Source organism: Triticum urartu, unplaced genomic scaffold, assembly GCF_056163025.1.
Source record: "Triticum urartu cultivar PI428250 unplaced genomic scaffold, HENAU_Tu73 scaffold2, whole genome shotgun sequence".
Classification (NCBI taxonomy): Eukaryota; Viridiplantae; Streptophyta; class Magnoliopsida; order Poales; family Poaceae; genus Triticum; species Triticum urartu.
Window position 1 is genome coordinate 17,260,449 of NW_028260368.1, and position 9,782 is coordinate 17,270,230.

At 36.4% G+C, this 9,782-nt stretch overlaps 4 non-coding genes across 4 annotated transcripts; 2 read left to right on the forward strand and 2 right to left on the reverse strand.

Annotated features, from left to right (window-relative positions):
• Positions 1-82: 82 nt before the first annotated feature.
• Positions 83-154, reverse strand: TRNAT-GGU (transfer RNA threonine (anticodon GGU)). The gene has a single exon. It is a non-coding gene; the product is annotated as a tRNA-Thr (tRNA).
• Positions 155-2,638: 2,484 nt separating this feature from the next.
• On the reverse strand, positions 2,639-2,709 carry TRNAG-GCC (transfer RNA glycine (anticodon GCC)). The gene has a single exon. It is a non-coding gene; the product is annotated as a tRNA-Gly (tRNA).
• Positions 2,710-3,533: 824 nt separating this feature from the next.
• Positions 3,534-3,621, forward strand: TRNAS-UGA (transfer RNA serine (anticodon UGA)). Its single transcript has one exon. It is a non-coding gene; the product is annotated as a tRNA-Ser (tRNA).
• Positions 3,622-7,248: 3,627 nt separating this feature from the next.
• On the forward strand, positions 7,249-7,336 carry TRNAS-GCU (transfer RNA serine (anticodon GCU)). The gene has a single exon. It is a non-coding gene; the product is annotated as a tRNA-Ser (tRNA).
• The last annotated feature ends 2,446 nt before the right edge of the window (positions 7,337-9,782 follow it).

Genomic DNA, 9,782 nt, shown 5'->3' on the forward strand with positions numbered 1-9,782 from the left:
CAATTTAGTAGAAAAGTACTCTATCAGATTCGAACCAACGACTTACGTCTTAGCACGAGATTACTCTACCACTAATTTAAAAAGCCCTTTATCGGATTTGAACCGATGACTTATGCCTTACCATGGCATTACTCTACCACTGAGTTAAAAGGGCTTTTTATTTAATTCAAAAATTAGCCACTTGGATTTCCCATTATGGGTCTACTGCATAATGTACATATTATATATATAATATATAGAGATAGAGAGAGAGACATTATGTAGAGATTGTATATGTATATATCGATATCTTGAGAGCTCAAAATAAAATTAATAAAAAAAAACATACCCTACATAACATATCCAACTCTTCTTGGTTCAGGGTTTTCCGTTTCCGAAGACTAGTAAAATAGGCGGATTCTGGAACCCCAAGGATTCAACGGTATATGGATATGGAAAATATAAGATTTCCGATCCTAGCGGGAAAAGGCGGGGAACAGATACCCAATAGGATATAGGATCCTTGGGAGGAACTTTTGGTAATGGCCTTGATCCTCTATGCTATTTTTTATGTGTTCTTAGTTCTATTGAACTTTTTGCATTCTTTTAAACAAGAATCTAATAAACTAGAATTGAGTCAGTGGAAAAAAGGAGAGAGAGGAAAGTGTTAAATGGAGAGAGTCGACTAATCAGAGACTTTTAGGATCTTCTTTACATCAGGTAAATCTGTCGGCCCTGTCCGTTTTTTTCTTTAAGTTACGACTCTTTGCTGCTTACTTCTATCAAGCCATAGGGAAAGTCTATGATGAATTTGGAAAACTCATCTCACTCTTACTCTATGGCTCGGACTTAATGGGGGAAGAAAACATCTTCCATAATTTCTTTTTTGTTCAATTCTGGACAAAAAAGAAAAGGAAAAAAGGAATTTATAGGGACAGTGTTACCCCCTATATCCCCTAGTTTATATTGTAGGAATAATAAAACAATTTAGCAGTCTGACACACTTACGTCCTTGCAAAGTAAATAATTATTATTGTAGTCGTAACCGTAGAATAGGATCCTAATCAAAATAAATACATTTGGTTCAGGCGCTATTAGCATGGTAAGAAAAGATTTTTTTTACAGACCAGAGGGGCTATCTAAATCCTAAAGTAAAGGCGAGCGATCGAAGTAGAAGTACCAACGGCTCAGTGTCATGAACCTTCTCCATCTGATTCAATAAGGGGGAATTAGCCTTCTTGTCAAATGGCTATCCTTGACAAAGGGTACCATTTATACCATAATCTACAATGTAGCGGGTATAGTTTAGTGGTAAAAGTGTGATTCGTTCTATTAATAACTGAATTTGAAATGATATACTTAAGGCATCCTTAAGTTTTTTATTTTTATATTCCGATGAAAACTTTAGTTCTTATAAAGGATTAAATCCTTTTCCTCTCAATAGCATATTGAGGAAGAATATACATTCTGGCGATTTGTATCCAAAGACTAATTTAAATTGCATCCAAAATAAAAATAGGATTATGAGTACAGAGTCGCGAAGCATAATTTTGCATTGGATTAAGTATTCCAATTTTGAAAATATGAGTAAAGGATCTATGGATGAAGATACAAAAAAGTTGATTTCCAATCGTAACTAAATCTTCTTAAAATAAGGAATAAGGAAGCCAAATAGCTAAAAAACGATAGTTTTGGTTTACTAGAACCATCCGCATATTGTTTCAGCTCGGTGGAAACCCAATTCTTTTCCTCAGGATCTCTTGAATGAAATTAGGGAACGAAGTAAGTAGATTAGATGAATTTAGATAGAATTTCTATCTCCTACTCTATAAGGATCATCTAGAAAGCGGAGAGCTTTGGTTCCATTCAAATAGAAAAGCTGACATAGATGTTAAGTGGTGAGAATATCCATAAAGGAGCCGAATGAAATCAAAATTTCATGTTCGGTTTTGAATTAGAGACGTTAAAAATAATCAACCAACGTCGACTATAACCCCTAGCCTTCCAAGCTAACGATGCGGGTTCGATTCCCGCTACCCGCTCCATTCTGTATAAAAGGAGTATTCTATTTGTCTAGACATGTTAGAGGCTTGTATTCAAGCCTTTTTTGTCCACCAGTTTCTGGTACTCCAGAGCGGAGTAGAGCAGTTTGGTAGCTCACGAGGCTCATAACCTTGAGGTCACGGGTTCGATTCCCGTCTCCGCACTTAGCAGTCTGTATAAAAGGACTATTCTATTTCTCTAGATATGTATGGTAGAGGGGCGTATCCAACCCTTTTTTATTCATTAGTTCCCGGCCCTAGAGGGCAAAATTGAGCAGTTTGCGAAGTCACTTGCCTTCAAAAAAAGAAGGCGCAAGGCCTCTCCCTACCCTGCAGAAAATAAAAATGAAACGAAAGGGACAGTCTACCTCTCCCTTCCCTTTAAAAAAAGTTTGCCCGTTGTTTGTCTCAGTTAATACCCAATTTTTGGAGCTCTGTTGGCGAGTTCTATTTCTGCCTCTGGAGCGCCCTCTTTTTTTGAGTGGGATGCAAAGGAAGGGTAAGATAGTAAGGGATACGGCACTAGACTAACACCTAATTAATACTTAATTTAATATAAGTAGTTAAACAGTTAACTAGACTAAACTTTTTATCATAGTACTTTGATAAATTAAGCGGGCGAGCGGCGGGAATCGAACCCGTATCTTCTCCTTGGCAAGGAGATATTTTACCATTGAACTACGCTCGCTACGGTATATATTTTATAGCGTATATCCGCCTGGGTCGACCTTCTATGTCTGGGTCGACCGTTTCATTTCATTTTCTATTATATTAGAGTTTTCCTTTTTTTATTATCTGTCAATGAATATTCTAATGGGAATGGAATTTCATAATACTGAAAGAGAAGAGCTAGCAATTCGGAACGCAAATTGCGTTTTAATACGTCTCACTATTCTAATTTTTTAGAAGAAATGGCCTTTATTATTTCTTTTTTATGGGGTTAATAAATATTAACCAAATTTCATTTAAGAAATGAGAGAATTCAGAATAGCTACGAGAAAGACTAGTCCAATCCATAATGATGTACCGGAAAATACAACATTTTTATTATTTGACCAACCATCAGGAGAAGCAAATACAAGGGGTACACTAATTACTAAGACTGAGGAAGTCGCAATTAATGCAAAAACAGCTAATTGGAAAGCAATAGTCATATTTCTAATCCTCCAAGCTACCATCAAATAAAGTTGACTACATATTTGATCCCTCACTTAAACCAAAATTGTAAAAAAATACAAGAAGTAGGAGGGGTTTAATCATGAATCCATTGATTCTTCTCTTTAATTCAAATTTATTACTTAAACCGCTTTTTTATTTGGATATGGGGGTGAGAAGAGATTATTTACTCTTTATTTCACAAGCGGGTATAGCGGATCCTGTATCCGTGTATACAGTATACAGAGATATATCGAAAAGGAACTTGTATCTGATATCTTTCTAGAGGCTAATAAATCTTTTTATTTTTTATATGGCTATGTTCTATTTGTAGGAGTAAAATAAGGATTAGGCTGTGGAGAGATGGCTGAGTGGTTGATAGCTCCGGTCTTGAAAACCGGTATAGTTCTAGGAACTATCGAGGGTTCGAATCCCTCTCTCTCCTTTTGCTTATTGAATACGTTTGTTTCTTTCATTTTTATTTATTTTTTTTTTCTGTCCCTTATCTTTCTTTCATAAAAAGGAATGAATGGCTCGGCTAGATGGAATAACCGAGCCAGAACAGAAAAAAAGTAGAACAGGTATAAATAAGAAAATCTTAGTTAAGAGGGTTCATGTAAAGAACAGGTTCCAAATCACGATCGATTCCCTTTTCAAAACCTGCTGCAGCAGCTCGGGCTCTTCCTGCATGCCATAAATGGCCCACAAAAAAGAAGAATCCTAGAACAAAATGAGAAGTTGATAACCAACTTCTAGGAGAGACATAATTAACTGCATTGATCTCGGTAGCTACGCCACCCACGGAATTTAAAGAGCCTAAAGGAGCGTGGGTCATATATTCTGCTGAGCGTCGTTCTTGCCAAGGTTGTATGTCTTTTTTCAACCTACTCAAGTCCAAACCGTTGGGGCCCCTTAGAGGTTCTAACCATGGAGCACGAAGGTCCCAAAAACGCATAGTTTCCCCTCCAAAGATAACCTCCCCAGTTGGGGAACGCATTAGATATTTACCTAAACCTGTGGGTCCTTGAGCGGATCCCACATTAGCTCCAAGACGCTGGTCTCTAACTAGAAAAGTAAATGCTTGAGCTTGAGAAGCTTCTGGCCCGGTGGGTCCATAAAACTCACTCGGATAAGCTGTATTATTGAACCATACAAAACAACAAGCGATAAAACCAAAGACAGATAAAGCAGCTAAACTATAAGACAAGTAAGCTTCTCCAGACCATACAAATGCACGGCGAGCCCATGCGAAGGGTTTGGTTAAAATATGCCAAATTCCGCCAAATACACAAATAAAACCCAACCATACATGCCCACCAATTATATCTTCTAAATCATCTACACTAACAATCCACCCTTCTCCACCAAAAGGAGATTTTAGTAAATAACCAAATATAACACTGGGACTAAGGGTCAAATTGGTAATTTTTCTTACATCTCCCCCCCCAGGGGCCCAGGTATCATATACACCGCCAAAATAAAGAGCCTTGAGTACTAGAAGAAAAGCACCTAGACCTAACAAAATTAAGTGAATACCCAAAATTGTAGTCATTTTATTTCTATCTTTCCAGACATAACCAAAGAATGGAAAAGATTCCTCAAGAGTCTCGGGTCCCAGAAGCGCGTGATAAATGCCACCGAAGCCTAAGACTGCGGAGGAAATTAGGTGAAGTACGCCAGATACAAAGTACGGAAAAGTATCTAGAACTTCCCCCCCTGGCCCTACTCCCCAACCTAGAGTAGCTAAGTGTGGAAGTAAAATCAACCCTTGTTCATACATGGGCTTTTCTGGTACGAAATGGGCCACTTCAAATAGGTTCATTGCTCCGGCCCAGAATACGATTAATCCGGCATGAGCTACATGAGCTCCAAGCAGTTTACCGGACAAATTGATAAGTCTGGCATTCCCAGCCCACCAAGCAAAGCCGGTGGTTTCTTGGTCACGACCAGCTAAAACGAAAGTTCCATTAAAGAGCGTTTCCACGTGGTAGAACCTCCTCAGGGAATATAAGATTTTCATGAGGCTGATCCTGAGCTGCCATCCACGCACGAATACCCTCGTTTAAAAGAATATTTTTGGTGTAGAAAGTCTCAAATTCAGGATCTTCCGCTGCACGGATTTCCTGGGAAACAAAGTCATAGGCACGTAAGTTCAGAGCCAAGCCAACTACGCCAATAGCACTCATCCATAAACCGGTGACGGGTACAAATAGCATAAAGAAATGTAACCAACGTTTATTGGAAAAAGCAACACCAAAGATTTGGGACCAAAAGCGGTTAGCAGTGACCATTGAATAAGTTTCTTCAGCTTGAGTTGGGTTAAAAGCACGGAAGGTATTTGCACCATCACCGTCCTCAAATAGAGTGTTTTCTACGGTCGCTCCATGAATAGCGCATAGCAGAGCCGCACCTAATACTCCGGCAACTCCCATCATATGAAATGGGTTCAACGTCCAATTATGAAATCCTTGGAAGAAAAGGATGAATCGAAATATCGCTGCTACGCCAAAACTCGGCGCAAAGAACCAACCAGATTGCCCCAGTGGATAAATAAGGAATACAGAAACAAAAACAGCAATTGGACCAGAGAATGAGATTGCATTATAAGGCCGCAATTGAACAGACCGAGCAAGTTCAAATTGGCGTAACATGAAACCTATTAGTGCAAAAGCCCCGTGGAGAGCTACAAAAGTCCATAGACCGCCTAATTGACACCAACGAGTAAAATCTCCTTGTGCTTCGGGCCCCCATAGTAGCAACAAAGAGTGTGCTAAACTATTGGCAGGGGTAGAAACTGCTGCGGTTAAGAAATTACAACCTTCCAAATAGGAACTAGCCAATCCATGGGTATACCAAGAAGTTACAAAAGTTGTCCCTGTAAACCAACCCCCTAAAGCGAAATAAGCACAAGGAAAGAGCAATAGGCCAGACCATCCTACAAAAACGAAACGGTCCCTTCGTAACCAGTCATCCATAGTATCAAATAGATCATTTTCTTCTTTAGGAATTCTACCAAGGGCTATAGTCATAGTGATCCTCCTATTCAATTACTTCAACCATTTCCGAGCACCTCATATCACTTTCCAAGGCATATGATAGTTTTATTATCTGTGGACGATTTCTTTCTCGTTCAATGCCCTTTTTCAATGGTCTCGAAGAGAGAAATTTCCCATTTTTATCTATGGAGTCACAGTCACAACCGAGGTCGTGGTAAATCCATGAATTTGATTCGATTTGTTTTTCTTATACTATTTATTTGTTTTTCTTATACTATAGAAATAGAAATAAATTGTTTTTCTTATACTATAGAAAGAAATAAACCTTTGAATTCAGCATTATTCCAAGACTCCTATTTCAAAGTCTATCTTTTAAGGGAAAAATGCAAATAAAAGTAACCCTTCTTTTCCCATTCCCTCTCTATTGCATGGGTGGAAGAACTAAAATAATAGAGGATTCTGAAAAAAAAAATGGACCTTCGAAATCCAATTTTATGTGTAGCGCAAAGGAGTTGCGATTTCTTCTTATTCCTATAGAACATCTAGTAACAAGAATATGAAATCGTAAATAGCGAAAAATTCTTGTCTTGCGCGGTCTAAGTCTAAGGAAATAAAAAAAATTCGCTTATACAATTTCATCTACATCGAATTTATATATCAGAATAGCGGATAGAGGCATCATTAAAGGAGTCAGGTCTACTTACTTTATGCTTCTTTCCAATTTTATGGTGGATTTGATAAGAACCCTTTTTGCTTTCTTGATAAATAATCGACAAAAAAAAGCGTTTTTTTTATATAACCTGCTTGTTTTATTATAATTATAACAAGTCCTATATGGAAATGCCCGCTAAAGAGAAAATCTATTTGATTGTCTCTCGGCCAATATCGATTTTTAGAAAGAAAAAACAAGAATTTTCTTCTTTTTTTATTAACATTAAGAAAAAAGAATATAATTAAAATGGAATTGGCAATATAATTTTTATAGACTTTTGAAAGAAAAAAAAGGGGTTTTTTGCAACCGTTATTTCTTATTTCTTGCCTATATCATATCACGGAAACCTTTCGCTTTGGAACGTGGAGAGATGGCTGAGTGGACTAAAGCGGCGGATTGCTAATCCGTTGTACAATTTTTTTGTACCGAGGGTTCGAATCCCTCTCTTTCCGCTCCCTTGGATCATTTGGGACTTTCGAATTGGAAAGAATTCTGACCCCCGGATTTTCTCATAGATAAATGTACGAAACAAATCCAATAAGAAAAAAAAAAACTGAATTTTTACTCCTCGCGTCCAGGATTCCGTCCTGGGTCATTAGATAAGAATCCAAAGATAAAGAGTGAAACAAAGAATATCACTACTGTATAAACAAAAAGTTTGAGAGTAAGCATTACATAATCTCCAAGATTTTTTTTTAAGGAATAGATTACCAGTTTTTCCTTACCACACGGATCCACTAGGATGGTTTTTTTTTATACCTAAAAATGCAAAAAAGAATTCTTGAAAAAAATTGCAAGAATTCTTTTATAATAAGCACTCTTATCAATAGCAAAAATAGGGTTAGGTGGTTAGGTATTGTGTAGGTACCTTTAGGTACCTGCTCAACCTAGGTGCAGGGGAGTAGAAAGGCTGATCCAAATTTATTGCTGTAGCTACCCATTCAATGTAGAAGAATTTAAATTTTAGAATCGAAGGTTCATAATATAAAAATATAAAACTTCTCGGCTTTTACCCATTTTAAAATTTTTTTGGAATGAACACATCATTCAATTTGGCATACAGAGTACTAAAGATTTCATCGAAAACTTACAGCAGCTTGCCAAACAAAGGCTAATAGAAAAAAGAATAGAGGTATAACAGGCATAATATCCACGATTGGATTGAAAATAGCATAAGCTTCGGGTAATTTGGCAAAGAAAAAACTAGTAGGATAAAGAACAGAATTAAAACAGATACAGGTTAAACTAAGTATATTAGGCATAACAAGCATTTCATTCTTGTAGAGTAAATAATTGGATTTTTCTTGAGTTATTTTTTTAAGGGAAAGAAGGAAAAGGCAGATTCAAAATCTTTTTTCTTCGGACTTTCCCAAACACAAAATACCTCCTTGTATTCGCACTCTCAAATGAGAGTGGAATAAATTCGACTTTCATATAATATCTTAATAGAATTCCATGTAATGATCAATGCATTTTTTTGATTCTATATTATCCGCATGTGTAGAATACTAGCAAGAGAATATCCCTCCTTTTTTATGTAATTGAAATGGTATTGACGAATAACAAATAAACATACTAGTGTTTATTAGTGTCGCATAAAACCCGAAATGGGGCGTGGCCAAGTGGTAAGGCAGCGGGTTTTGGTCCCGTTACTCGGAGGTTCGAATCCTTCCGTCCCAGATTGTTTCTGATGAAACAAACGGTGAAATCATATAGTATTCCGTACGAGACAAAAGTTTATTAAAGAGAATAATGATATCTTATTCTTTCTCAGAAAACATAATAAAGTCTTAAGTCCAGTCAAATTGACTATCTTTATTTTCATGAAAAAATGGGATCTATCAAGCACATTCAGGATATGCCTCTACTATAAAATCACTTAGTCATATTTTTTTCTTCCTTTTGGTATTCGAGTTGAAGAAGTACGAGAATTCTATAACTACCAAAAACTTTCAATCTTTTCATTGGAATAGTTTATTTAGTTATTATAGTTAATTGTTTTTGGTACTGAAAAAATATATTACTACTAGAATTCTAATTCTAGTAATTAAATTAATTAAACTTTTTTGGAGGTTGATAGTTTATTTATTGAGGAAGAGTCAATCCTTCTTTTCTCACTTCAAGATTGATCATCTCGAGCCATCCGTTGAGGGTGGAAATTTAAGAATAAATAAGTTTTAAGCAAACTTGTTTAGTCGTCTTTTTCAAACTATGTTTCATTCATATGATAGAATTTTAATATGGGTTTAAATAAATTGGATCTTGGCGGAGGCTTCCCGGATAAATACTTACTTTCTTTTATCCATATTGCTCCATAGATAGCAAGTTTTAATTAGTATAAAAAAACTAAACCAATGACTATTCATGATTCCATCCATATTGGATCAATTCTCTATACCACTTTGCAATGAAAAGAGGAATGTTTGTTATGGTAAAACTTCGTTTAAAACGATGTGGTAGAAAGCAACGTGCGACTTGAAGGACATGATCGATTGTGGATTTTGCTATCCATCATTTTCCATAGTAATGAAAATGCTCTTGGCTCGACATAGCCTGTTCTATTCGTTCCGAACCAAATTTGCGCTGGGTTTAAGTAACATAGTACACGATGGAGCTCGAGAGGACAGAATTTTTTTTATCAAGGGAAAGAATCTAGGGTTAGTGAAAACTAATAAATTAGGCCAACTTTGTCAGTCTATCCTTAATATAGAAATAAATCGAAAGGTTAAAATAAGAAGAAAGTCCAATAAAAGTATATCAGAATCAATCCCTCTTATTAGATTTCTATAGAAGAGATAAATGCTTTATCGAAGGAAATAAGAAAAAAGGGTATGTTGCTACTCTTTTGAAAGAAAAAAATAGGAATTCCCGAAGTAATGTCTAAACCCAAGGATTTCA